At 44.8% G+C, this 25,078-nt stretch overlaps 2 non-coding genes across 2 annotated transcripts; one reads left to right on the top strand and one right to left on the bottom strand.

Annotated features, from left to right (window-relative positions):
* Nucleotides 1-15,332: 15,332 nt before the first annotated feature.
* TRNAQ-UUG (transfer RNA glutamine (anticodon UUG)) lies at nt 15,333-15,404 on the top strand. Its single transcript has one exon. It is a non-coding gene; the product is annotated as a tRNA-Gln (tRNA).
* Nucleotides 15,405-22,200: 6,796 nt separating this feature from the next.
* Nucleotides 22,201-22,272, bottom strand: TRNAM-CAU (transfer RNA methionine (anticodon CAU)). Its single transcript has one exon. It is a non-coding gene; the product is annotated as a tRNA-Met (tRNA).
* Nucleotides 22,273-25,078: the final 2,806 nt, after the last annotated feature.

Raw genomic sequence — 25,078 nt, 5'->3', positions numbered from 1 at the left:
AGCACAACATTGCCCCACTCATCAAGTTTCATATTTACCACGTCGAGGACCTAGAGTCAGCCCCAAGTCTTGTCACCAAATGCCACATGGCAAAGGAACGTCACCCGTGTTCGTGCTTACAGAAAGCTGTCCTTTGTACATGTTACGGTAGACACCTTTTCACATTTTATATGGGCTACGTGTCAAACAGAGGAAACAACAGCTCATGGTAAAAGACATTTACTATCTTGCTTTGTTGTTATGGGAATTCCAGAAAAAAGTAAGACAGACGGCCGGGTGCGGTGGCTCAAGCCTGTAATCCCAGCACTTTGGGAGGCCGAGGCAGGTGGATCATGAGGTCAAGAGATCGAGACCATCCTGGTCAACATGGTGAAACCCCGTCTCTACTAAAAATACACGTGCCTGTAATCCCAGCTACTCAGGAGGCTGAGGCAGGAGAATTGCCTGAGCCCAGGAGGCTGAGGTTGCGGTGAGCCGAGATCGCGCCATTGCACTCCAGCCTGGGTAACAAGAGCGAAACTCCGTCTCAAGAAAAAAAATAATAATAAAAACAAAAACAAACAACAACAACAAAAAAAACAAAGAATTCCCTAATTAGCTGATAAGTTGCAAAATCTGCTTAATATCTTAAAAGGCAACAACAGCAACAAAACAGTTCAACGCCACGTGCCGGGAACCTTGCGGGCAGAAAGGTGCAACACCTGTGCCAGCAGGAGAACGGACCAGCAGGGGAATGGACCAGCAGGTAAACGGACCAGCGGGGGAACAGACCAGTAGGGGAACGGACTGGCAGGGGAACAGATCAGTGGGGGAAAGGACCAGCAGGGGAACGGACCGGCAGGGGAACGGACCGGCAGGGGAACGGACCAGCGGGGGAACGGACCAGCGGGGGAACGGACCAGCAGCCCAAGACAAGTCCCGCTCTGGCCAGAAAAGTGTTAGAAAAAGGATTAAGGTATGTCGAGAGATGAAAAGAGGATGTGTGTAAAAGAGAGAAAGAGATAAGAAAAGAGAGAGAAAGAGAGGCACAGAAAGACACAAGAAAGACAAAAAGGGGTAAAAAAAGAAATATTTTAAAAGGTGTAAGATTGCACCCTTAGCATGGAAGGTTATAAAACAAGTTTGGCATGTCTAAGTTTGTCAGTGAAAGTTGTAAAAATGTTATAAAAGAAAATTTATGCAAGTAGGTTGTATAAATTTTGGTTTGAAGGCCTAAGTTTTAAAACATTAATTGTAATAAAAGTTATGTGTAAATATATTGGTTAAAAGTTAAAATTATCGCTGGGCGTGGTGGCTCATGCCTGTAATCCTAGCACTTTGGGAGGCCGAGATGGGTGGATCACCCGAGGTCAGGAGTTCAAGACCAGCCTGGCCAACATGGTGAACCCCCCACCCCATTTTTTTTTTTTTTTTAAAGTTAAGATTATCATCGAATTTTCTGCAAACTAGACGTTAAAATAAAACAGCACCTGGAAAGGCCTTTAGACAGTAAGCAAGGAGGAGGACCCAGAGGCCCACAACTCTCCTTTACAGCAGGAAGTAGTTACAGAAGAACCACCTCCACCCTATTTCCCAAAACATTTCTGGGTCCCAACTCCTTAAGAAAAATGTAAGAGTAGGGAGTTAGTCAGGTTCCAGGGTGCTTAAGGAAACTGCTAATAAATTGGCAGCCCTAAAATTTGGAAAAAAAACCTTGGAGGATCTATAATTACTGTTAGGATTATGTTATTAATCTGTTCTGTTTCTCTTTGTGTAGTCTGCAAGTACAAATCCAGAAACCTCCAAGAAATAACTCACCAAAATGACGCTGTACTTGCTTACCTAGATTTGTAGTTAAAAAAAAAAAAAAAAAAAAAAAAAAAGGTGGGGGTGGGGGATAGGGATATAGAACCCCACAGATACAATTTAACTTAGCATTATTAACTAAAAAGTTTTTAAGCTTGCCAACGGAACAACAAATAACAGCAGCTAAACAGCACCTAAATAAACAATCCAAAAAAGAGAATTTAGGGCAACTAATCTGGTGGCAAAACCCATTAACAACAAGTTGGAAAAAAGACGATGCAGTAACATTGAGGAGGGGATTTGCTTGTGTCTCTCCAGGTTCAAATCAACACCCAGTGTGAAAACCATCCAGACATTTAAAGCCTTATCATGAGGACTGTTTATCACCAAAGCAGTGAGTACTCCTGGAGTTGGGACAGAAGTAAGAGGGAATAGTATCTTACTTGTCCAGACTTGAGAAGGAGTTTGGATACCTGTGTGTCTTAACAGACATTGGGAGGCTTCTCCATCTATGCGTTTTGTCACTGAAGTCCTGAAAGGTGTCCTTAATAGAACAAAAAGATTTATGTTTACTTTAATAGCAGTGATCATGGCTCTTGTAGCTGTCACAGCTACTGCAGCAGCAGCTGGTGTTGCTTTGCATTCTCCTGTTCAAACTGCCAGCTTTGTAGATGATTGGCAGAAAAATTCCTCAAAGCTTTGGAATTCCCAAAGTCAAATAAATCAAAAACTGGCAAATCAAATCAATGATTTGCGACAGATGGCCATCGGGGTGGGTGACCGTATCATGGGTCTTGAGCACCGTTGTCACATGCAGTGCCATTGGAACACTTCTGAATTGTGTCTCACCCCTAGCTCTTACAACGCTACTGAACACCATTGGGAAATGATTAGGCATCACTTAAAAGGGAAAGAAGACAATTTAACATTAGATATAGCTAGACTGAAAAAAAGAAATTTATGATGCATCTCAGGCTCACCTTACCTTGTTGCCTGGCACAGATGTTCCTGCTGGAGTTGCTGACAGCCCCTCCAACATTAACCCATTAAGATGGATAAAAACTCTCTGTGAGCCAACCATTGCAAACTTCGCGTTGGTTTCTGTCTGTTTATGCCGTTTGTTCTTAGTCTGTAGATGTCGGAGCTGACTTCGAAGAGAGACCCAGCACCATGAGCAAATAATGATAGCAATTGCAGTTTTAGATAAAAACAAAGGGGGATATGTTGGGAAAGGGAACGCAGGAGAAAGGACTTACGGATGCCTACCTAAGTTGGTTATGAGTAACATATAAACAAGGAACAGCAAACTGCGGGAGGCCGCCGGAGGCCTCTGAGGAGGAAGGCCTCTCCACGCCTCATGTTCCGTACAGGGTGACTGAGGCTCTGTTACCATAAACATTGTGCTCAAGGATGTAAAACCCCTTCGTAGCACTATGACGCAGCCAGACTTGCAGGTTCCTTGTAAAGCCGGAGTTCCATCAGCTGCACGTAGATAATAAGCTAAAGACAACCACATGTTCTGTTTTATGAAACTCCCAAACCTTCACTGTTACCAGTCCTTAGGATGATACACCAGTTCCAATTCACTAATTCAGTTCCAGCTCACTGATGCATCCCCCATCACTCCACCCCTACCCTATAGATTAAAGTGATTGTAATCAATAAATAATGTGGATGATCCGAGCTCGGGGCCTTCACTGTCACCTCCAGGGTAATAAAGTGATGGCCCCCTGGTCCCACTTTCTCTCTTAATCTTTTTCTCATTCCTTTGTTGCCACCAAGCTTGGGGTACCCACGGGTGATGTAGGGCTGGCTCCCTACATCATCCTATAAGCTTAGGACCTTCTGTAGAAGGCTGTTGGAGGCCAGTTCACAGGCATGGCTTAAATTAATTCCAAAACAAAATAAATCTCGAGCAGCTCTACATACGGTTTTTGGGCATACTCTTAAAACACAATTCTCTATACTCTGGAACAGTCAAGTTCCGCCCAAACAAACCTGAATGCCAACAGGATAAGGTATGGCAGAAGCATGCTGATGTCTGGGAGTGGGAAAACTGTGTTGAAGTAAGGCTGAGGTGCTGCAAAATAATTCCTATGGAATCGTCATTGACTGGTCCCCTAGGGGGATTTTTAAAACAAATTGTACTGGTAGGCCTTCCTGTAACCCCACTGTTACCAACTATGAAACCAATGGAAATTAAATCAACGTCCTTATACCCAACAGAGGCTAATGCCCCTTTAATTTGGGCAAGTGGTGGCATAGTAGCCCCACTTCCAAAATGATATCACCGATCATAAGCAGTGAGCATTCAGAGTTAATGAAAATTATACTTTCCCAGAGCCTTTTTACATCTGGGAGGGGAACTCTAACAAATACACAGTACAGGGAGGTGGAGAAAGGTACTCACTTCATTTCATTTCCAGCAGAACCGTCTGCATTCGAAGTTGTGTTCAACCTCTATTCATGCTGGTCTGGGAAAAGTTAATATTGATAAAATATCCCAAACTGTCACTTGCCCCAGTTGCCGTCTTTTTACTTGTGTAAATTCAACATTTAATAAAAATCAAACCATTCTATTAATAAGGGCCAAAAAAGGAGTCTGGATCTCTGTGTCACTAAATTGCCCTTGGGAAGCTTCCCCTTCCATTCAAATTGTCACTCACATTCTTAGAAAGCTTCTTATTCAAGTAAAACAGTTGATAATTACTCTGATTTTCGCTATAATAGGCCTCACTGCTGCCCCTGTCACTGCAGCAGTAGCTGGTGTGGCCTTACATTCTTCAGTACAAACTTCTAAGTTTGTAGATAACTGGCAAAAAAAAAAAAAAAAAAAAAAAAAAAAAATCTAAGTTATGGAATTCTCAAATGAAAATAAATCAAAAAAGTGTAAATCAAATTAATAATCTCCATCAAACTGTAGTTTGGATGGGAGATCAAATTGTAAGCTTAGAGATCAGAATTCAAATGCAATTTAATTGGAACATTTTGGAGTTTTGTGTTACTCCCCATAGCTGTAATAAAACTCAACATCGATGAAATAAAATCAGATACCATTTGAAGGGTAGGGATGAAAACCTTACCCTGGATATTACAAAATTAAAGGAATAGGTTTTTGAGGTGTCTCAAGCTTATTGAACTTTAATGCCTGGAGCTGATATCCTGCAAGGAGCCGCAGATGGGCTGTCCTCCCTCAATCCAATCAGGTGCACTAAGACCATCCAGGGCTCAACTCTTACAAACTTTATTCCAATAGTTCTTTGCTTGTTTTGTCTTATTATGGTCTGTAGGTGTGGATGGAAAGCCTGGAGACAATTCAGCCATAGAGAACAAGCTATGGTTGTTTTTGCAAAAGAAATAAGGCTACGGCAGTTTTGCAAAAGAAATCAGGGTGAGATGTTGGGGAAAAAGCCGAAGCATGACCTGCTTGTGTGGTACAAGAAGAAAGAGCTAGTGCAGCAGCAGGCTCTGTGCTCAAGGATGGAATGCCTCTTTGAAGCACAAGAATGTGACCAGACTTGCTGGCTTTCTGCTACGGCCTCCCTTGCTTGTTAATCTTTCTAGAGTAGAACACGTTCCATATGTTTCAAGGCAAATGCCAGACTGCCACAGCTATAGATCACTCGTTTGATGTATCACTTCTCTTTCACCCCCCACATCGCTACCACGCGCTGCTTTGTTTAATCACCATAAATAGTGTGGGTTGCCAGAGCTCCAGGCCCTCACAGCCTCCGTTATAGCGTTGGTCCCCTGGTCCCACTTTTATGCACTCTTAACTTGTCTCTTCTCGTTCCTTTGTCTCTGCCAACGCTCCTACCCCCACGACCTGTGTGAGGGCCAGACCCCAAATGTTACCACCTGTACCTCTGGACCTGTCTTGACCTCAAAGTCTCTCCCAGACAGAAGTTAACCTAGCAGAGACTTCTTGAGAGTTCCCAGGTTTATTTTGGGGAGTACTGATTTCTTTTCAGGTCACTTGTAGGGCACTAGAAAGATTCAGACCAGAAATTGCAAGATAACCAGGAGTTTCCTGAATTTAAAGTCCTTCCACTAGTGCCTAAGGTTCTGGAGAAGAAGAAGGCAGCAACTTCATGGCAAAAGGGGGTGGCTAAGAAAGTGGCCCCAAGGAGAGGGCAGGAGATCTCTGAAAAAAGCTGAACTCCCAAAAGAAAAGGCAAGGTGGAGAGACGATAAGGGAACTGTCTTTCGGACAGTGTCACTTTAAACAGATGGGTCTCCTTTCTCTGTGTAGCTCCAGGAACTCCAGACGCTTGGACGGAGTGAAGGGTTGAGAGGAAATCAAGGTCATCAAGGTCATGTGGAAATTCGCTCACACAAATCAAAAGATGCCCTTCGTTTTCAGGTAGATTTTGCGAATGGTTTATAATGGTTGTTTAAAGTTAATGGAAGCCGCTGGATGGGTCGCCGGGGATTGAAATGAATGAGCACGCTAGTGTCCTGCCTGCGGAGGGCCACCGGTCTGTTGGGCTGCGAATGGTTTAAAAAGTCAAAATAATGTAGAGGATGCATTTAAAGCTTCCTAGAGCATCATAACTGCCCCCTCCAGCCCAACCAAGCTACTTAGTCATTCCACTGGCCTGGCTTATCTTTGCTTTGAAAATATTAATTTCGTCAACATTCTTCTCATAGATAGACGGGAAAGAAGTCCCTTCCCACCTTCCACCCGTCTCAATAAAAAGAATAAATTCTTTTCGTATTTTATTTTATTTTATTTTATTTTTTAAGAGACAGGGTCTCGCAGTGTTTCCCAGGCTGGAGTGCAGTGGCTGTTCACAGGCACGATCCCACTACTGATCAGCACGGGAGGTTTGACCTGCTCTTTTTCCGACCTGGGCTGGTTCACCCTCCTTAGGCCACCTGGTGGTCCCCCGCTCCCGGGAGGTCACCATATTGATGCCGGACTTAGTGCGGATACCCGAGGGGCTAGCGCACTACAGCCCAGAACTCCTGGGCTCCAGAGATCCTCCAACCTCAGCCTCCGGAGTAGCTGGGACTACAGGACCCGCCACCACCTCCAGACAAACCCTTTTATAACAGCATTAATTCAGTCCTGAAAGCAGAGCTCTCATGACTTAAACATTTTCGGAAAGACTTCACCTTCCAATCTTGTCGCCCTGGGGCTTAAGGGGAACGCATTCATGCCATACCCAACAAAGTCCTCCGAACCTGACATTCTCCCCTAGCCTGTTTTCCTCTGCAGTGTTTCCATGAGCCTCAGTTGTTATAAACTGGAGATACTGATGGGATGCTTCAAGCAGGGATTTTTTTCCGAGACTTGCATCTGAGGGATATATTCACAAAAACAAAACTTATAAGAAAATACTAAGGCCGGGCGCGGTGGCTCAAGCCTGTAATCCCAGCACTTTGGGAGGCCGAGGCGGGTGGATCACGAGGTCAAGAGATCGAGACCATCCTGGTCAACATGGTGAAACCCCGTCTCTACTAAAAATACAAAAAAATTACCTGGGCATGGTGGCGCGTGCCTGTAATCCCAGCTACTCAGGAGGCTGAGGCAGGAGAATTGCCTGAACCCAGGAGGCGGGGGTTGCGGTGAGCCGAGATCGCGCCATTGCACTCCAGCCTGGGTAACAAGAGCGAAACTCCGTCTCAAAAAAAAAAAAAAAGAAAAAAGAAAAAAAAAAGAAAATAGTAGTAAAACTAGAATTTAGAATTCACTGTATGAACTATAGTGGAAGATGTGCGTAGACTTAGAACTGACCACAAATTGTTAATCAGAAATTGCTTTAGTGAGTAATGAATCAAAGTAAATGAAACAGGCCGGGTGCGGGGACTCACGCCTGTAATCCCAGCACTTTGGGAAGTTGGGCCGGCGGATCATGAGGTCAAGAGATCACGACCACCCTGGCCAACACGGTGAAACCCTATCTCTACTAAATATACAAAACTTAGCCGGGCATGGTGGCGCTTGCCTGTAGTCCCAGCTACTCCAGAGGCTGAGGCAGGGGAATCCTTGAACACAGGAGGCGGAGGTTGCAGTGAGCCGAGATCGCTCCTCTGCACTCCAGCCTGGTGACAGAACAAGACTCCATCTCAAGAAAAAAAAAAAAAATGTCAAGCCTGGCGCGGTGGCTCATGCCTGTAATCCTAGCACTTTGGGAGGCTGAGGTGGGTGGATCACCTGAGGTCAGGAGTTCAAAAGCAGCCTGGCCATCATGGTGAAACCCCATCTTTAAAAAAAGGAAAAAGGTAAAAGAGGTAAATGAAACAGCATGGTTACTGAGGAACAGCATTCATCATTTTGAATGGGATTATAACTTGGCTCCCTTGCTTTGGGTGGGTGGAATCCTGTCTTAAACAGTCACACTGGCAGTCTAGCCTAAACCAATAGCCCTTCCCTGGTGGTTTCTGGGCTGTAGCTCATTAACAATCCTCACGCTCCGTTTGTCTTTGTTCCAATTCCAAGCAGGCCAGTCACTTTCCCATGCACATATTGTAATTGCCCCAGGGATTAACCTTGCCCTCCGCCTAGACAGACCTGATTCAGCAAAACAGAGGAATTGCAATCGTGAATTCACACAGAGCCGGCTATGCAGCAGACTGGAGTTTTATTAGCACTCAAATCAATCTCCCTGAGCATTTGGGGAGCAGCGTTTTTAAGGATAACTTGGTGGATAGAAGGAACCAGTGAGCCAGTAGTGCTGAATGGTCAGTGATGAAATCACAGGGAAGTGGAGCTGTCTTCTTGCACTGAGTCAGTTCCTGGATGGGGCCACAAGATCAGATGAGCCGGTTTGGAGATCTGGGCGGGGCCAGCTGATCCACCAAGTGTGGGGTCTGCAAAATATCTCAAGCCCTGATCTTAGGAGCAGTTTAGGGAGGGTCAGAATCTTTTTTTTTTTTAATTGCATTTTAGGTTTTGGGGTACATGTGAAGAACATACAAGATTGTTGCATAGGTACACACGTGGCAGTGTGACTTGCTGCCTTCCTCCCCTTCACCTATATCTGGCATTTCTCCCCATGCTCTCTCTCCCCAACTCCCCACCCGCCGCTGTCCCTCTCCTATTTCCCCCCAACGGACTCTAGTGTGTGATGCTCCCCTCCCTGTGTCCATGTGTTCTCACTGTTCAACACCTGCCTGTGAGTGAGAACATGCGGTGTTTGATTTTCTGCTCTTGTGTCAGTTTGCTGAGAATGATGGTTTCCAGGTTCATCCATGTCCCTACAAAGGACACGAACTCGTCGTTTTCTATGGCTGCGTAATATTCCATGGTGTATATGTGCCACATTTTCCTTGTCCAGTCTATCATCAGTGGGCATTTGGGTTGGTTCCAGGTCTTTGCTATTGTAAACAGTGCTGCAATGAACATTCGTGTGCATGTGTCCTTATAATACAACGATTTATAATCCTTTGGATATATACCCAGTAATAGGATTGCTGGGTCAAATGGAATTTCTATTTCTAGGTCCTTGAGGAATTGCCACACTGTCTTCCACAATGATTGAATTAATTTACACTCCCACCAACGGTGTAAAAGTGTTCCTATTTCTCCACATCCTCTCCAGCATCTGTTGATTTTTTTAATGATCGCCATTCTAACTGGTGTGAGGTGGTATCTCAATGTAGTTTTGATTTGCATTTCTCTAATGACCAGTGATGATGAGCATTTTTTCATATGTTTGTTGGCTTCATGTATGTGTTCTTTTGTAAAGTGTCTGTTCATATCCTTTGCCCACTTTGGAATGGGCTTGTTTTTTTTTCTTATAAATCTGTTTTAGCTCTTTGTAAATTCTGGGTAGCAGGAGGGTCAGAATCTTGTAGCCTCCAGCTGTATGACTCCTAAACCATAATTTCTAATCTTGTGACTATTGTCAGTCTTTCAAAGGCCATCTAGTCCGAAGGCAAGAAGGAGCTCTGCTTTAGGAAAGGGCTGTTATCTTCTTTGTTTAAACTATAAACTACAAACTGAGATTCTCCCAAAGTTAGTTCAGCCTACACCCAGGAATCAACAAGGACAGCTTGGATACGAGAAGCAAGAGTTGGTTAAGTTAGATCTATCTCTTTCACTGCCTCAGCCATAATTTTGCAAAGGCAGTTTCAATATCTGTCATTAAATGGTTGGAATTTTATTTTATATTATTTTGCATTTGAGTAGATTATTTCTTAATATCTGAGAAAAATAAGAGGCTAAGAAAGGCTTTCAAAGAATCTCATCTATTTTATTTATGCTTATATTATGACCAGATTATCTTTCTTTTATTCTTTTTTTTTTGAGATGGCATCTCACTCTTGTCATTCAGGCTGGAGTACAATGGTGTGATTTCGGCTGACTGCAACCTCCGCCTCCCAGGTTCAAGTGACTTTCCTGCCTCAGCCTCCCAAGTAGCTGGGATTACAAGTATCCACCACCACACCTGGCTAATTTTTGTGTGTGTATTTTTAGTAGACACAGGGTTTTACTGTGTTGGCCAGGCTAATCTTGAACTCCTGGCCTCAGGTGATCTGCCCACCTCAGCCACCCAAAGTGCTGGGATTACAGGCGTGAACCACCGCCCCAGGCCAACCAGTTTATAATTCTGTAGTCTTTCCAAATTTTGAGAAAGAACCCCACTTGAGGCCTACAACACTGAATTCCCACAGCCCCAAAAGATGTACTAAAATATTGGAGCCGTTATCACAGTTTAGACTATCAAATGTGCCAGCCTTGCTTCTCAATATCTGTGTGGACAAGAAGACTACAGACTGAGAATTTTAAAAGATTTTGCCATTTCTAAGAATTGAGTCCGGGCATGGTGGCTTATGTCTGTAATCCCAGCACTTTGGGATGCCAAGGTGGTTGAATAACCTGAAGTTGGGAGTTCAAGACCAGCCTGACCAACATTGAGAAACCCCATCTCTACTAAAATATAAAAAAGGAAAAAAGGAAAGAAAGAAATAGCCAGGCATGGTGGTACGTGCCTGTAATCCCAGCTACTCAGGAGGCTGTGGTTTCAGTGAGCCAAGGTCACACCACTGTACTCCAGCCTGGGCAACAAGAGTGAAAATCAATCTCAAAAAAAAAAAAAAAAAAAAAAAATTGTGCTGCAGGAAGGAAAAGAGACAAGAAAAACTACAGGCTTTAACCAAGTGAATGGATCTAACCTCCCATTCCGTGACCCCCAGATCTTCTGTTCCTCTCCACGCAGTGAAGAAACATAGGAGCTAGAAGCTGGTTCCTTGGTTTAAAAAAACAAAACAGCCAACACTGAGGATCTAAGGTCATCTTGACCTTTGTGAGATCACCACAAAGAAGCAAATGCCATTTTGGCCACTGTGCAATTACAGACAAGTCAGTGACACTTATAACAGTTTTCTTATCAGCAGCATAGGGGTGAAAAATCAGCTTCATTTGATCAGGAAGTTGTATGATTGAATAAGACAATGAATAAGACATATGTAGGCCAGGCGCGATGGCTCACGCCTGTAATCCCAACGCTTTGGGAGGGCTGAGGCAGGTAGATCACTTGAGGCCAAGAGTTTGAGACCAGCCTGGCCAACATGGTAAAATCCCGTTTCTACTAAAAATACAAAAATTAGCTGGGCATGGTGGTGCTTGCCTGTAATCCCAGCTACTCAGAAGGTTAAGGCAGGAGAATCACTCGAACCAAGGAGGCAGAGGTTGCAGTGAGCCAAGATTGCAACACTGCACTCCAGCCTGGGCAGCAGAGCGAGGTGCTGTTTCAAAAAAAAACAGAAAAAAAAAAAAAAAAAAAAAAAAAAAGGAGGAAAGACATCTGAAACAGGGAAATAATTATCACCATGTATTAAGAAAATAATAATATAGGCCGGGCGCGGTGGCTCAAGCCTGTAATCCCAGCACTTTGGGAGGCCGAGGCGGGTGGATCAAGAGGTCGAGAGATCGAGACCATCCTGGTCAACATGGTGAAACCCCGTCTCTACTAAAAATACAAAAAACTAGCTGGGCGTGGTGGCGCGTGCCTGTAATCCCAGCTACTCAGGAGGCTGAGGCAGGAGAATTGCCTGAGCCCAGGAGGCGGAGGTTGCGGTGAGCCGAGATCGCGCCATTGCACTCCAGCCTGGGCAACAAGAGTGAAACTCCGTCTCAAAAAAAAAAAAAAAAAAGAAAAAAGAAAATAATAATATAAGGGCCGGGTGTGGTAGCTCATGCCTGTAATCCAAGCACTTTGGAGGCCAAGGTGGGCAGATCACCTGAGGTTGGGAGTTCAAGACCAACCTGACCAACATGGTGAGACCCTGTCTTATTAAAAAAAAAAAAAGAAAGAAAATAATATAGAAATTACTACAAATTATAAGTGTGGAAAATCATTGTAGAGTTACTAATTTTACCTCTATATGACTCTTTCAGCCAGCTTAAAATAAATTGATTTATCTAACCAAAAATATTTATTGAGCACTTAATATATGACAGACACTATGTTAGCATTGAGAATACACAGTGAAAATAGCCTGCTGAAGTTCCTGTTCTTGTGGTACGTTGAAGTGGGATCAAATTCCATAACATCATCACCTTGATAAGTGGTTTGGATAAAAACACAGCAGAAAAGGGGACAGGGAGCTGGAGATTGACATTTTAAGGATGGATACTAATGAGGTCCCATTGAACTGTCACTGGCAGAAAGTGGTGAGAGAGTATTGCTATCTGGGGGAAGCTGTCTGGGGCAGAAGGAGCAATGAGTGCAAAGCACCAGAGGCAGAGCTCTGCTTAGCCTGCTCTGGGAACAGCAGGATAGGCCACAGTGGTTGGAGCAAGGGGAGCCATAGGCAAACTTCCCTTGTCCACTTTTTTTGCTCTTAGCCCAATATAATTTCTGCATAGAGCCTCAAAAACCTGCACAATTTCTGAAGAGCAGCTGAAAAAATGTACCACAAAGCAAGAAAGAGAAAATGGCTCTGCCCCCTGCTAAGATCTAAATCTAGGAAAGCAAATGATATTCTTGTACAATGATGCAAGAGATGAATTCTAATAAAGGGGTTGTGTTCTCGGCTGTACGCCATCACCAAGACCAGTGCCTGGAATGCACACTGAGTGAATGATACCCCAACAAATGTCTAAATACTGCTTCCTGTAATAGCAATACATAGCACATAGAGGGTATCTTTGGGAGGATTTTCTTTTCTTTTTTTTTTTTGAGATGGAGTCTCACTCTGTGGCCCAAACTGGAGTGCAGTGGTAAGATCTCAGCTCACTGCAACCTCTGCCTCCCGGGTTCTTGCAATTCTCCTGCCTCGGCCTCCCTGGTAGCTGGGACTACAGGTGCAAGCTGCCACATCTGGCTAATTTTTTGTATTTTACTAGTGACGGGGGTTTCACCATGTTGCCCAGGCTGATCTCGACTGAGGCAATCCTCCTGCCTTGGCCTCCCAAAGTGCTAGAATTACTGGCATGAACCACCGCGCCCGGCCGGGATTTTCTTATGTCTAAGCATTTAAAGTTTTTTACTTTTCCACATTTTATCCCACTCTTTCAGCCTCCCAGGCCAACGATTTTGTGAACGCCATTTTTGAAGATACATAACAAAGGAAACATGAACACTGATATTGCCTAAGGCAGTATTTATGGTGGCACAATTTTGGGACAGCCTTGTCGGGCAACGCTGAGAGAGTAGTGTGAACCCAAAGTGTCTGAGGATCGAAAGTCGTCTTGACCTTGGTGAGATCACCACAAAGAAATAAAGGCGGTCTCAATCGACTTGGAAAGTTTACTTTGCCAGGGTTAAGGACATGTCCTCAGGTGGACATGGCCTTAGCTGGTCCTGATGACCTGAGCCCAAGGTGGTATGGGCACAGCTCGGTTTTACACATGGAGACGTGAGACTTCAATCAGTATGTGTAAGATGTACATTGGTTCTGTCTCGAGAGAGACAACTCAAAATATGGGATGGAGGGGAAGGTTCCAGGTCGTGGGTAGATAAGAGACAAAAGGTCACATTCTTTCCAGTGTCTGATTAACCTTTCACTTAATACAGAATTTACATGTGAGAAGGGTTAGATAAATATTCACTTATTCCTTGGTCCTCTTAGTGAATCTGCATTTTTACATGAACAATAGGGCAGAGGAAGCAATCAGGTACGCATTTGTCTCAGGTGAGCAGAGGGAGGACTGTGTGTCCACCGCTTTGATAGCTTATCTTCACAGAGATGGGACATCAGCTTACATTGCCAAGGTGAAATTAAACAGAACTGTTGTAGGGTAAAAATCTTGAGGTCCACAGGGAATTTCCTCGTGAGCAAATTGTGAAGGAAGTATGTAGCTTTTTTTTTTTTTTTTTTTTTTTTTTAATCTTTGTAGCTGTCTTATTTAGGAATAAAATAGGAGGCAGGTTTGCCTGTTACAGTTCCCAGCTTGACTTTTCCCTTTGGCTTACTGCTTTGCGGGGATCCCAACATTTATTTTCTTTTCACAGTAGATAGATACAATTCCTGTTTCTGGAGTTATTCTGGTTATTATTACTGCATCACAAGCTAGCCCCAAACTTGGTGGCAATAAATCATGTTATTAGATTCATTGATTCCGAAGTCAGGAAATAAGACAGAACACAGCAGGGATTACTACCTCTGCTCCAAGAGGTCCGGAGCCTCAGGTGGAAACTCACCAGCTTAGGGTAATTCTTGGGATAACCGCTGAGGGCTGGAGTCATTTGGAAGCCTCCTCACTCGCGTACCTGGTAAAGGATGCTGGCTGTGGATGGGACTACCAGCTGGAGCATCTACTTGTGTGGCCTCAGCTACCTAAGAGTATGGTGGTTTCAGAGCGGTCAACTTGTCATAGAGTAGCTCAGGATTCTGAAGGTGAGCCTCTCAGGACATCCAAGCAGAAGCTGTGACTTCCCATTTCAGAATCAAAGTCAAAATCCTAACAAGGTCCTGCATAGCACCGCAATTGTATGTGAGAGAGTGATTCAATGGGAGAGTTGACACAAGGATAGGAGCACGGATTTCACTGTTAGAAAAGGCCCCCCGGCCGGGCGCGGTGGCTCACGCCTGTAACCCCAGAATTTTGGGAGGCTGTGGCAGGCAGATCACGAGGTCAAGAGATCGAGACCATCCTGGCCAACATGGTGAAACCCCGTCTCTACTAAAAATACAAAAATTAGCTGGGCATGGTGGCGCTGTAGTCCCAGCTACTGGGGAGGCTGTGGCAGAAATATCACTTGAACCTAGGAGGCGGAGGTTGCAGTGAGCCGAGACCATGCCATTGCACTCCAGCCTGGTGACAGAGGAAGACTCCGTCTCAAAACAAAAAGGCCCCGAAAACCTAGATGAAAGATGCAAGATTGTTTTGAAAAAAATATGCACGCCTGTGGTTCTTTACGGAGTATTGTCCCGAGCACTGCAGGATTTCCAGCATCTCTGGTTCTGACCTTTGACAGCCAGATGTGGCCGTCACTGAAACAAGCAAAACACCCGAGCATTTCCAAAATACTCCTGCAGAGGGCAGTACAGTGTCGTTTAAAATCGCCTTGTTTCCTGTGCAGCAGTTAAGAGCTTGTGACTCAGGGATAAATATTTGTCACAAGAAGGACTTGTCAAGGTGGCTTATAAGTGGCCCCATGGTGTAATGGTTAGCACTCTGGACTTTGAATCCAGCGATCCGAGTTCAAATCTCGGTGGGACCTTCTCAGCTTTTTTTTCACTTCTTCCAGTTTGTCATATCTCTTGAAACTATAGTGGTTCCTTGTGATCTGCTCCACCGTATGCCATAGTACCTGATTCGCAGTGGTATCTCTGTCAGTCCTCGGAGGGGTGAGACCACCTGTGGAAGCAAGCCCATATGCACAATCAGCGCTGCCAGAAACAGCTCCCCAATTCCGTAAGCTGTGCCCAGACGCGGATGGGAGAGAGAAGGGCCTGTCTGAAATGTCTCCCCATGTCTTGATTCCTAGAAAGGAATGTCTGTGTACATAATAAAGAAATGCCTGTTTTTAAAAGAATGACCACATTACTCTGTCACTGGAAAAAAGTGTCTGACATGAGAAGTGATAAGTATCTGATTTTAAGGCAACAAATTTGTCATGGTACTGTTCTCCCTCCAGGCTTCACTTTTTCCAAGGAATGGTCTCAGTGAGGATGGGATTCAAGCCCACACGTGAAAAGTGTAATGTATTAGCATACGGTCAGGCCACCCATCTATCCTAGTTGCAAATTTTTAAAGTTTTTTTCTTAGACTTATTTTTGGTAAAGCCTCTGCCCTTTGATGAAGTTGACAGGCACGGTGGTGTTCAAACTGCTGGTAGCAGTTCATCAGTGCACAGCCCAGGCTGTCCTCTTAGAGACTCTCACTTTTGCTTGAGACAGCTGTTTTACACTTGAGTGATTGCTGCCCTAACCTGCACACATTTCCAGCCTTGTTCAGTGCCACTCCTGCCGCACACACAGCCCAAAATTAGCTTCTGGTCACCAGCCATGGTCAAATTAGTTCTGTTCTCCGATTTGTCCCGCTCTTCTCATTTTCTACCTGCCAAACGTTTTTGTCCTGCCCTCTGCCCTCACGTTGTGAGATCTAGTTCTTTTACTCATTCTTCAAATATTAACTTAGGCCTTCCAGACTTTGTTACCGAGGCCTTCACTGGGCTCGCTTTATAGGGGCTGACATGCCCCATCTATGCCTCCTCAACACCCTGAGTCTCCTTCTCACTCCACCTCATCATTTAATTGCTCATTTAATAAGCTCTCCCTCTGACTCTAGACAGCAAATTCTCCTAGGGGAGAGACCAGTACTGTGGTCTTTTTTCACTTTTCATTTCTCAGTTTCATCATGTCTGGCTCATGTTAGGAGTTCAGCAATACTTGCTGAGTGCAGAAAGTTTAATGTAGTTTGATGATCCCGAAATCGAGGGTGACCTGTGTCCATGTGGTTACACATCTCTCTCCTCTGCTTCTTCCCAAGTGTCTTTTTACTCTTTTAGTACTCTTTTCCTTCACTGATTCCAAGTCTACATGCACTCTAAGAACGAGTCTTCACCCAAGACTGGAGCAGAAGTCTCCCTGGGGGTGAATTGCAACTGTGACAGTGTCTTAATGAGGGCTTTCAGTTAATAGCTAAAGTAAGAATGGGAGGTATGCGATTAGATCACTTTATTTTTCACGTTTTTGGAATTTCTCTTGGAAGAAAGTTTCCTTTCACTGCATTCTTGGCCAGTCGTCCGGAAGTCCACATATGCCGTGGTTACTATCGGTTGTAGGGAGCCCAGGGCCTGACATCAGCCTAGACTCTGGAAGGTAGTAACGAAACATTCTGGAATAAATTGAAAAATTTTGATTGCTACCAATAAGCAAAGATTTAAGCTAATAAATCCTGTGTCCTTTCTGAGGCTATAGGGAGGAGATAGTAACCTCTGAAACCAGCATTTCCTCTTGCCTTGCTGCTCTCGTCACAGTTGGCCTGACAGTGAGAGTCTGGGAAGGCTCTAGGAGATAGCCCAGGAGAAGCACGGATGTATTCCTGCTGCTAACCCACAAGCTGCTGCTCAAGGCACAGGCACCATTCTACACGTGGTGCACTTTTTTTTTTTTCAATCTGCCAGTAACCCCACAAGGTTAAGAATGTTGGGGCAGGGTGCAGTGGCTCACACCTGTAATCCCAAAACTGTGGGAGGTCAAGGCTGGTGGATCACTTAAGGTCAGGAGTTTGAGACCAGCGTGGCCAACATGATGAAATCCTGTCTCTACCAAAAATATAAAAATTAGCCAGGTGTGGTGGCACATGCCTGTAATTTCAGCTACTTGGGAGGCTGAGGCACAGGATTTGCTTGAACCCAGGAGGTGGAAGTTGCAGTGCAGTGAGCAGAGATCACACCACTGCACTCCAGCCTGGGTAACAGGGAGATGGGGAGATTGTAAAAAAAAAAAAAAAAAAAAAAAAAAAAAAAATTGGAAATATTTTCCTCCTTGGTGTTGGAAAATGTGATTGAAGTAATGTATTCATGTCTGGCTGATTATGTTGAGAAACAAATCTGTGGAGCTTTCTCCACTCAGGTTTGAAATCAGCCCCTTTGTAAGAACCTTTTTTTTTTTTTTTTTTTTTTTTTTTTGGTGAGAAATTTTTCCTATCTCCACCATGGTTTGAAAATTTGGAATCTCCCTTGGAGGATTTTTACCATCTTTCCTGAGAGTTTCTTGCCACCTCTGTGCAAACGGGACTGTCCTTGACCATCCTCAACCTGAAGGAAATAATGTATACACTGGTCCATTTCCCAGACAAAGTCTTAGGTCAGCAAACTACAGAAGATTTGCTTGGATAGCCGATGCCTGCTTGTCTCCGTTTTCCCATCCCTTTAGCTGCTCTCACCCAAACCAAGGAAGTTCAGTCTAAGATGAACGTTTACTATCCTGCCAAATAGCTTGTTTTGTCTGTGCTTATCAGCCTGCGCAGCCACTTAGGTCATAAGTCAAATGCTTAAAGAGTCCCAGAGCTAGCCAGGATTGCAGTGCATCGTGGGTTGCAATAAAATGCCGCAGGACAACCCTAAAAAAAACACCTTAAGACCTTGCCTAACAGTCAATAGGCGACATCCGGGAAGATTGTGACCTCATAGCACTCGGCCTCTGAGGAAGGGTGGGCGGGGACTGAGCACCAGGGGATAAATTCCTGGTTGAAACCGTGCTGGGTGTGCCTACCCATCGGACACGCGATCCTGCAAGGCTGTCATTTTAAACATCTCACTTTTGCTGTTTGTTCTACGAGTCTCTGAGTCCATTCTTTGGGTTTGGACAGTGAATTTGTTCTCCCAGAAACCCAGTCTAGGATTGAGGAACACTCCCGATGCAGCTTTCCAGAAAACACTGAATTTAAACGTTTTGCCCAATGACACCCAGTCGCAAAAATTCCGTTGCAAAGAAATCCAGCAAGAATCCCGAGAAAAGCAGCCTGCGTTTGCAGGGGGAGTTGCGGGACGGCGGTTTTGTCTGTCTGGCCTTGGGTATTGCGGCGGGAGGGAAGTGCTCCTCGTCGTCCACCAGAGGGCGCGCGCGGTCCGCGAGCCCACTCGTCGTCCACCAGAGGGCGCGCGCGGTCCGCGAACCCACCTGCGGGGGCCGTGCGTCCCTTTAAATCTGAGACCCGAGACCAGACGGGCCAGCGCGGTGAAGCCGCGTCTGCTCAGAAACACAAAAATCAGCTGGGCGTGGTGGCCGGTGCCTGTAATCCCAGCTACTGGGGACGCTGAGGCAGGAGAATTGCTTGAACCGGCCCGGGAGGCGGAGGTCGCAGTGAGCCGAGATCGCGCCTAGATTGCAGAGCGAGACCCCATCTCAAAAAAAAAAAAAAAAAAAAAAAAAAAAGAGTTTACTCACTTGACTGAGCAATTTCTTTGTCAATCCCACCACTGAATTGCTATAATCTTCATTTGATGTATTTCTCCCTAGGCCACAAGTGCCAGCAGCTGCACGGATACTTCTCTCTTTAGCCAATTCTATCACAACTTTCCAAGGTAATTTAGAGTCTATCGTATAACTGTAGCCTTTACGGTAGAATTGGCTAGAACCTATCATGAGGGATACATTTCTAATCACTGCTTCTTTTACTTTAAACCATGGAAAAAGGACCTAACAAATGATGCCTTTTTAGAAGAGTGAAGGCCTCCTCCTGGCAATGTGCTCTTTAACCCATGATGTGGGTTAAGAGGTGTGCACCAATGTTTTGGTTTTGATTATGACGCAACGCATGTACCATTAAAGTTTCTTACCTACATTGGGCTTTCATCTTTCATCGATCAAAGCATAAGGTTATCCATGTATAAAGCTGGCTGCAAAGTTCTTCACAAATAAAAGTACACCCCGCAAGTGCTCATAACAGACCCCTTTTCCACTTCTTTTTTTTTTATTTTTTGGTGCTGTGACTCTGATTGTTTGTAGAGGCATAAGCAAGAAAAAACATGCGAAGATAAGTTTCATGACAGTAAAGGTCTTCATCTGTGAACTTGGGAAAGCCGTCTGCATTAAGGATGCCAGCCTCTTCTTGGGAGAAATTTCTCTGGTTAGTTTTATGTTAAGGGTTACAATGGGCACACAACTCCAAGAGCTTGGAGGGACTTTTCTCAGTTGTGAGGTTATGAACCCAAAGTTCGAGGTCCCAAAGTTTTGTTGTTGTGTCGAGGCAAGTACAGTCTTTCTCTGATGCTTCTAGAAGATGTGAACCATAAAAAAAGCTTTCTTTACCTGTTGAAAATACATTATAGCATAATAATCTAGTGTTATAACATCAGCCCTCTTGCATGGGAAACCTTTTATACAACCAAAAAACATGCATTGAAAATAACGAACGAAATTTCTTTATAAAAATGTTTAAATGGCCGGGCGTGGTGGCTCAAGCCTGTAATCCCAGCACTTTGGGAGGCCAAGGCGGGTGGATCACAAGGTCGAGAGATCAAAACCATCCTGGTCATCATGGTGAAACCCCGTCTCTACTAAAACATACAAAAAATTAGCTGGGCATGGTGGCACGTGCCTGTAATGGCAGCTACTCAGGAGGCTGAGGCAGGAGAATTGCTTGAACCCAGGAGGCGGAGGTTGCGGTGAGCCGAGATCGCGCCATTGCACTCCAGCCTGGGTAACAAGAGCGAAACTCCGTCTCAAAAAAAAAAAAAAAAAAAAAAAAAAAAAATGTTTAAATGGCCAACCAGGTGACCAAATGTAACTGAAGCTTTGTTTTCTTCACAATATGGCATGAAGCTTTGGTTATGAACTATTTTAAGCAATTTCAGTATTAGCTGGTTTTACATGAAGGTATTTTCTTGATATTTAATTAATTTTTTGTTTGAATTGGGTGAGTAGCTTTATACAAGAAAATTTGGTACAGTAACTTAATATAACCATAATTATAATTGATAGCTTATACTATTTTAGAAATCCCATACAATTAAAAATATATATATTAGTATTATTCACTAAAATATAGCCTAAAGAAAACTGAGCATCATTTTGGCAATCCCATGTACCTAAGCATGCCACATAACCCTGTTTACCTCCCTTTTCTGGACACTTTAGGGGCCCTCTGAAGCATCCGAAAGTCAGGCACCAGGGAAGAGAATTTTGAAACTGAAGTTTGATTGTGAGAATGTCAGATTACCATAAGTTATTTATTTTGTGAAAATGATGACTCAGAAATTTTAAAGAAGCAAAAAATCCTTTATAACCCTTTTGAATTTAGTCAACCTATTCACACAGAAAACATTTTCTGCGAAAAAAAAGTAAAGCATGCACGTGCTTTCAAAAGTCAAAGCTATAACAAAAGGCAAACTCAGAGAAGTGACCTCCCATGTCCCTCGCGCTCCATTTCCCCGAGTGTCTCACCGCCAGTTTAGGTAACCAGATTCACTGCTTTCTGGTTTATCTTCACTATGTTTTCTTTTCAGAAAGAAAAACAGGTGTGTGTATGTTTTCCTAATTCTCCTTCTTTCTTGAAAAAAAGGTAGCCTTCTATAGTATTTATTCACACTTTCTTTATTACTTAACACCATCTCCTGGAAATTATATCTTTTTCGTAGCCCCATAGTGCTTCCTCTTTGAGTTCGTATGTTACAGTTTATTCAATCAATCTCTTACTCCTAGACAGAGTTAGTTAAAATGCTTCTAGGGTGTCAACAGGCAAACTGAAGATTATTAGTCTTCTGAGTTTGCCCATGGAATTCTGATTCACAAAATGCTTTATTTAAATGTACCCCCAAGTTTTCTACCATTTACATTAAAAACAAATTTTTATCCTATCCAAGTAGAATCAACCATTTTACGTTCAACTTCACTGTTGCTTCTCTTCCTGGTAACATTTCATGTGTCTAGATTCCATGAGTATGGAAGGAGGAGGGTACAAAAGATGTCTTCTGGCCATTGTAACAGCTTGCTTTAAGACGAATTCACAGTACACGAAATGAATTAATAAATTATGCATAGAAATGAACAAAAGCAAAAGAAGCAGGAGGCTCCCATAGAGGCAAAACAACAACCACAACAACACGGTATCGATGTGCAATAACCAATGGCCTCAGGCGATTGTCAGTAACAGTGTTTTGCCTTCGAGTGTGAGAAAATATAAAATTATATTCAACCTCAGTGTATTTTCTATGATATGACTTTCCTCTGAAATGAGTGAGAAAGGAATTATGCAAACATTTGGAGAAAGGAGGAGGAAAATGCCGAACATGTATCTCTAAGATACAACCTCTGAAAGGAATTTTAAGAGATCAAGAATATGTATATACATATATACATATATACACATGGAGAGAGAGAGGGAGAGAGAGAGAGAGAAGCCATCTTTTCTCCACAACTGTGGAAGGTAATTCTTCAAAAACTATTGTTCATGAGCGAGTAATAAAGAACAAGAAAAAAAAATGACAAAAAAAAACCGTGTTAGCAGAGCATGTTTTCCATCCAATTCCTCAAAGGAAATAAGAGGTTAAATAGAAAAACCACTGCTAGCAGAGGATGGTTTCGATCCATCGACCTCTGGGTTATGGGCCCAGCACGCTTCCGCTGCGCCACTCTGCTGGCGGCCACCCGCGGCTCGTCCTGTCCTTTCCCGTGTAAGTCATCGGCTTCCCCAGCGCTGTCCTTCCCCGTGTCTCCTCTTGGCCTCGTAAGATCAACTCCCTCCAGAACCAGTTGACTCCAACAATCCGCTTCAAGTTGCGAGCTGCCCCCTCCCAATCTACCAAACGTGTTTCAAAACGTGTCGTCTTAGCTGTTCTACGCTCAGGAGGAGAAACCAGAGAACGCGGAGCACAGCCCCCAGAAGCCCTTCCTTGGGGGGAACCGGGCAGGGGTCAGACTTAATCCCCTTAGGGAGAAAGTGTATCAACCTGTCCCCCAGAAAACGCCTTCCACAACACTAGAAGCATTTCGCAGGTGGACCTGACGCCCTTCGCGGCTTGCCGGGCGCCTCGCGTACCCACGCGGCCTGACTCCCACCCCCACCCGCGCCCTGAGTTCGTGAAAAGGGGCTCCCCACCCCAACCTTCGGGGTCACGCCTGCCCACGGCTTTCTCTCGGCGACTGTGGCAGCCAGGGCCTGAGCGGAGACCCGACACCCTCATCCCGCGCTGTCCGCAAAGTCCCTCCCGAAACTCGGCTGCTGTTCTTTTCCCCATCTGTTCAGAGTTTCTCTGTCTTCAGAACTTGTGTCTCCAGTTCCAGGTCGGGCGGAGGATCGGTGGCCATGACTCCCCAGCCATTTCATGGACGTTTTTTTTTCCCTCCCTTCTCTAAAAACAGGCTGAGACACTGAGGCAGATACGCTGGGGTTAGGAAGGTGTTCCAGTGTACGCACGAGAAAGCTGGCTGGGATGGTTCATGCGGACACCACGGATCCTACGCAGAACCGAACCAGGTCCCAGCAGGACCTGACCCCCGGGGTCCCTAGATTTGGAGCTGCGGGTATTAACTGTCACAGCAGATATCCCCAACCCCTTGGCCCCGACCCGGTATTGGTCCTTAGCGTGTTAGAAAGCGGACCACACAGCAGACAGTGGACAGCAGGAGAGCAGGGAGGCGTCATCTGCATTTCCAGCTGCTCCCAATCACCCTCATGACGACTGAACTCCGCCTCCTGTCAGAACAGCTGAGGCGTTAGATCTCCGAGGAGCTCCGAGTCAGTTGAAAACTGCCCGTTTGACGGATCTGTTTATGAGACTCCAAGGCCTGAGGGTCCGTCACTGTCTCCCATCACCCCCAGGGGCGACCGTCTAGTTGCAGAAAGACAAGCTCAGCGCTCCCTCTGATTCTGCATTATGGTGAGTTGTGTAACTATTACATATCACAATTTAACAGTAGAAATAAAGTGCACAATAAATGTCGTGCAGTTAAGTCGTCCTGAAACCGTTCCCCACTCCTCCTACCCCTGTCCCTGCAAAAATTGTCTTCCGCGAAACGGGTCCCTGTTGCCCAAAACGTCGGGGACTGAGGGATCAGAGCCCTGAATTGCTGCCTCCACCACAGGTGCGCCCGGTGGGCTCGGGAGGGTTTCCAGAAGCCAGTGAGACCCCAGCCCCAGCCAGTTTCCGGGTTCTTGACACCTTCTCAAGAAAGAATTCAGGGAGGGGTCAGGATGAAGCCAAAGGCAAGAAGCTTTCATTGCTAAGCGAAAGTACACAGGCGAGTGAGCTCGTGAGAAGGAGTCATGCCCAACAGAGTTCAGGTGTTCTATTTTTTACGAGCTCTTCTAATTAGAGGGTGGACTAATCGTGAGGTTTTCTGGGGAAAAGGTGAAGATTTCATAAACTCGAGATGCCACCCACTTTTATATTAATATGAGCGTGCTCGGATCCGTCAGGGTGTTGGTGGCTGTGTAATTTTGTATGGTAATTAGCATATAATTAGGTCTTGGGTAGGCCGTGGGTCAAATCCAGCGCAATGTTGGACCCATACGGTTTCTTTGAGGCAGCTTAGCTCCCATTCTGTTTGTTAGGCTCTTGTCACCCCAAGCTCTTCCTTGTCCTTGTAGCTAACTTCAACAGCTCCTTTTTGCTGCTGTGTGAAATTACTGCTTGATGTTTCTCCTATGACCACCCAGCATTCCTACATGGTAGGGATGAGGTGTATCACTTCCTTGTTCCTCTGGCCCTCGCACTCCACTAGCATGAACCCTCCAGAGACGCAGGAGCAAACCAGGTGCCTGATCTCAGCCTCTTGCAGAAAATAATCTGAGTGGAAAAAACATTTTTACACCCACAAGCCAGGACTCCTCCTCTCCAAGGCATTTCCCCTTTTCCTCTCAAAGGGGGTTAGGTCTGTGTTGCATGGGCCTCCTCTCTTCCCTGGAACACCAGTGGGGAAGTGGAAGGAGGAGACTGAGCACCTGCCATGTAATATGCAGTGGTGAACCTCACTTAACGCTCACCTCCGTTAAAACTGATGCATAGATTTGCAATCCTTCACCTGTATGTTTCAATTTTATGTTTGGAGACAGAGTTTCACTCTGCTACCCAGGCTGGTGTGCAATGACACAATCTCAGCTCACTGCAACCTCTGCCTAGCGGGTTCAAGCGATTCTCCTGCCTCAGCTTTCCAAGTAGCTGGGACTACAGGCACACACTACCATGCCCAGCTATTTTTTGTATTTTTAGTAGAGACAGGGTTTCACCATATTGGCCAGGCTGGTCTCGAACTCCTGACCTCATGATCCACCTGCCTCAACCACCCACAAATGTATACATTTTAAGGATTGTTGTATCGTCCCGAAGAATTGATTCTTTTCTTATTATATAACGTCCCTCTTTATTCCTGGTAATTTTCCTTGCTCTGAAGTCTAGATTGTCTAAAATTAAAATTACTCCAAGCTTTCTTTTGACTAATGTTA

The sequence above is a fragment of the Saimiri boliviensis genome, chromosome 4 (genome assembly GCF_048565385.1).
Source record: "Saimiri boliviensis isolate mSaiBol1 chromosome 4, mSaiBol1.pri, whole genome shotgun sequence".
Taxonomy (NCBI): domain Eukaryota; kingdom Metazoa; phylum Chordata; class Mammalia; order Primates; family Cebidae; genus Saimiri; species Saimiri boliviensis.
The sequence above is the reverse complement of the archived record's forward strand: the minus strand, read 5'-3'. Positions and strand labels throughout refer to the sequence as shown.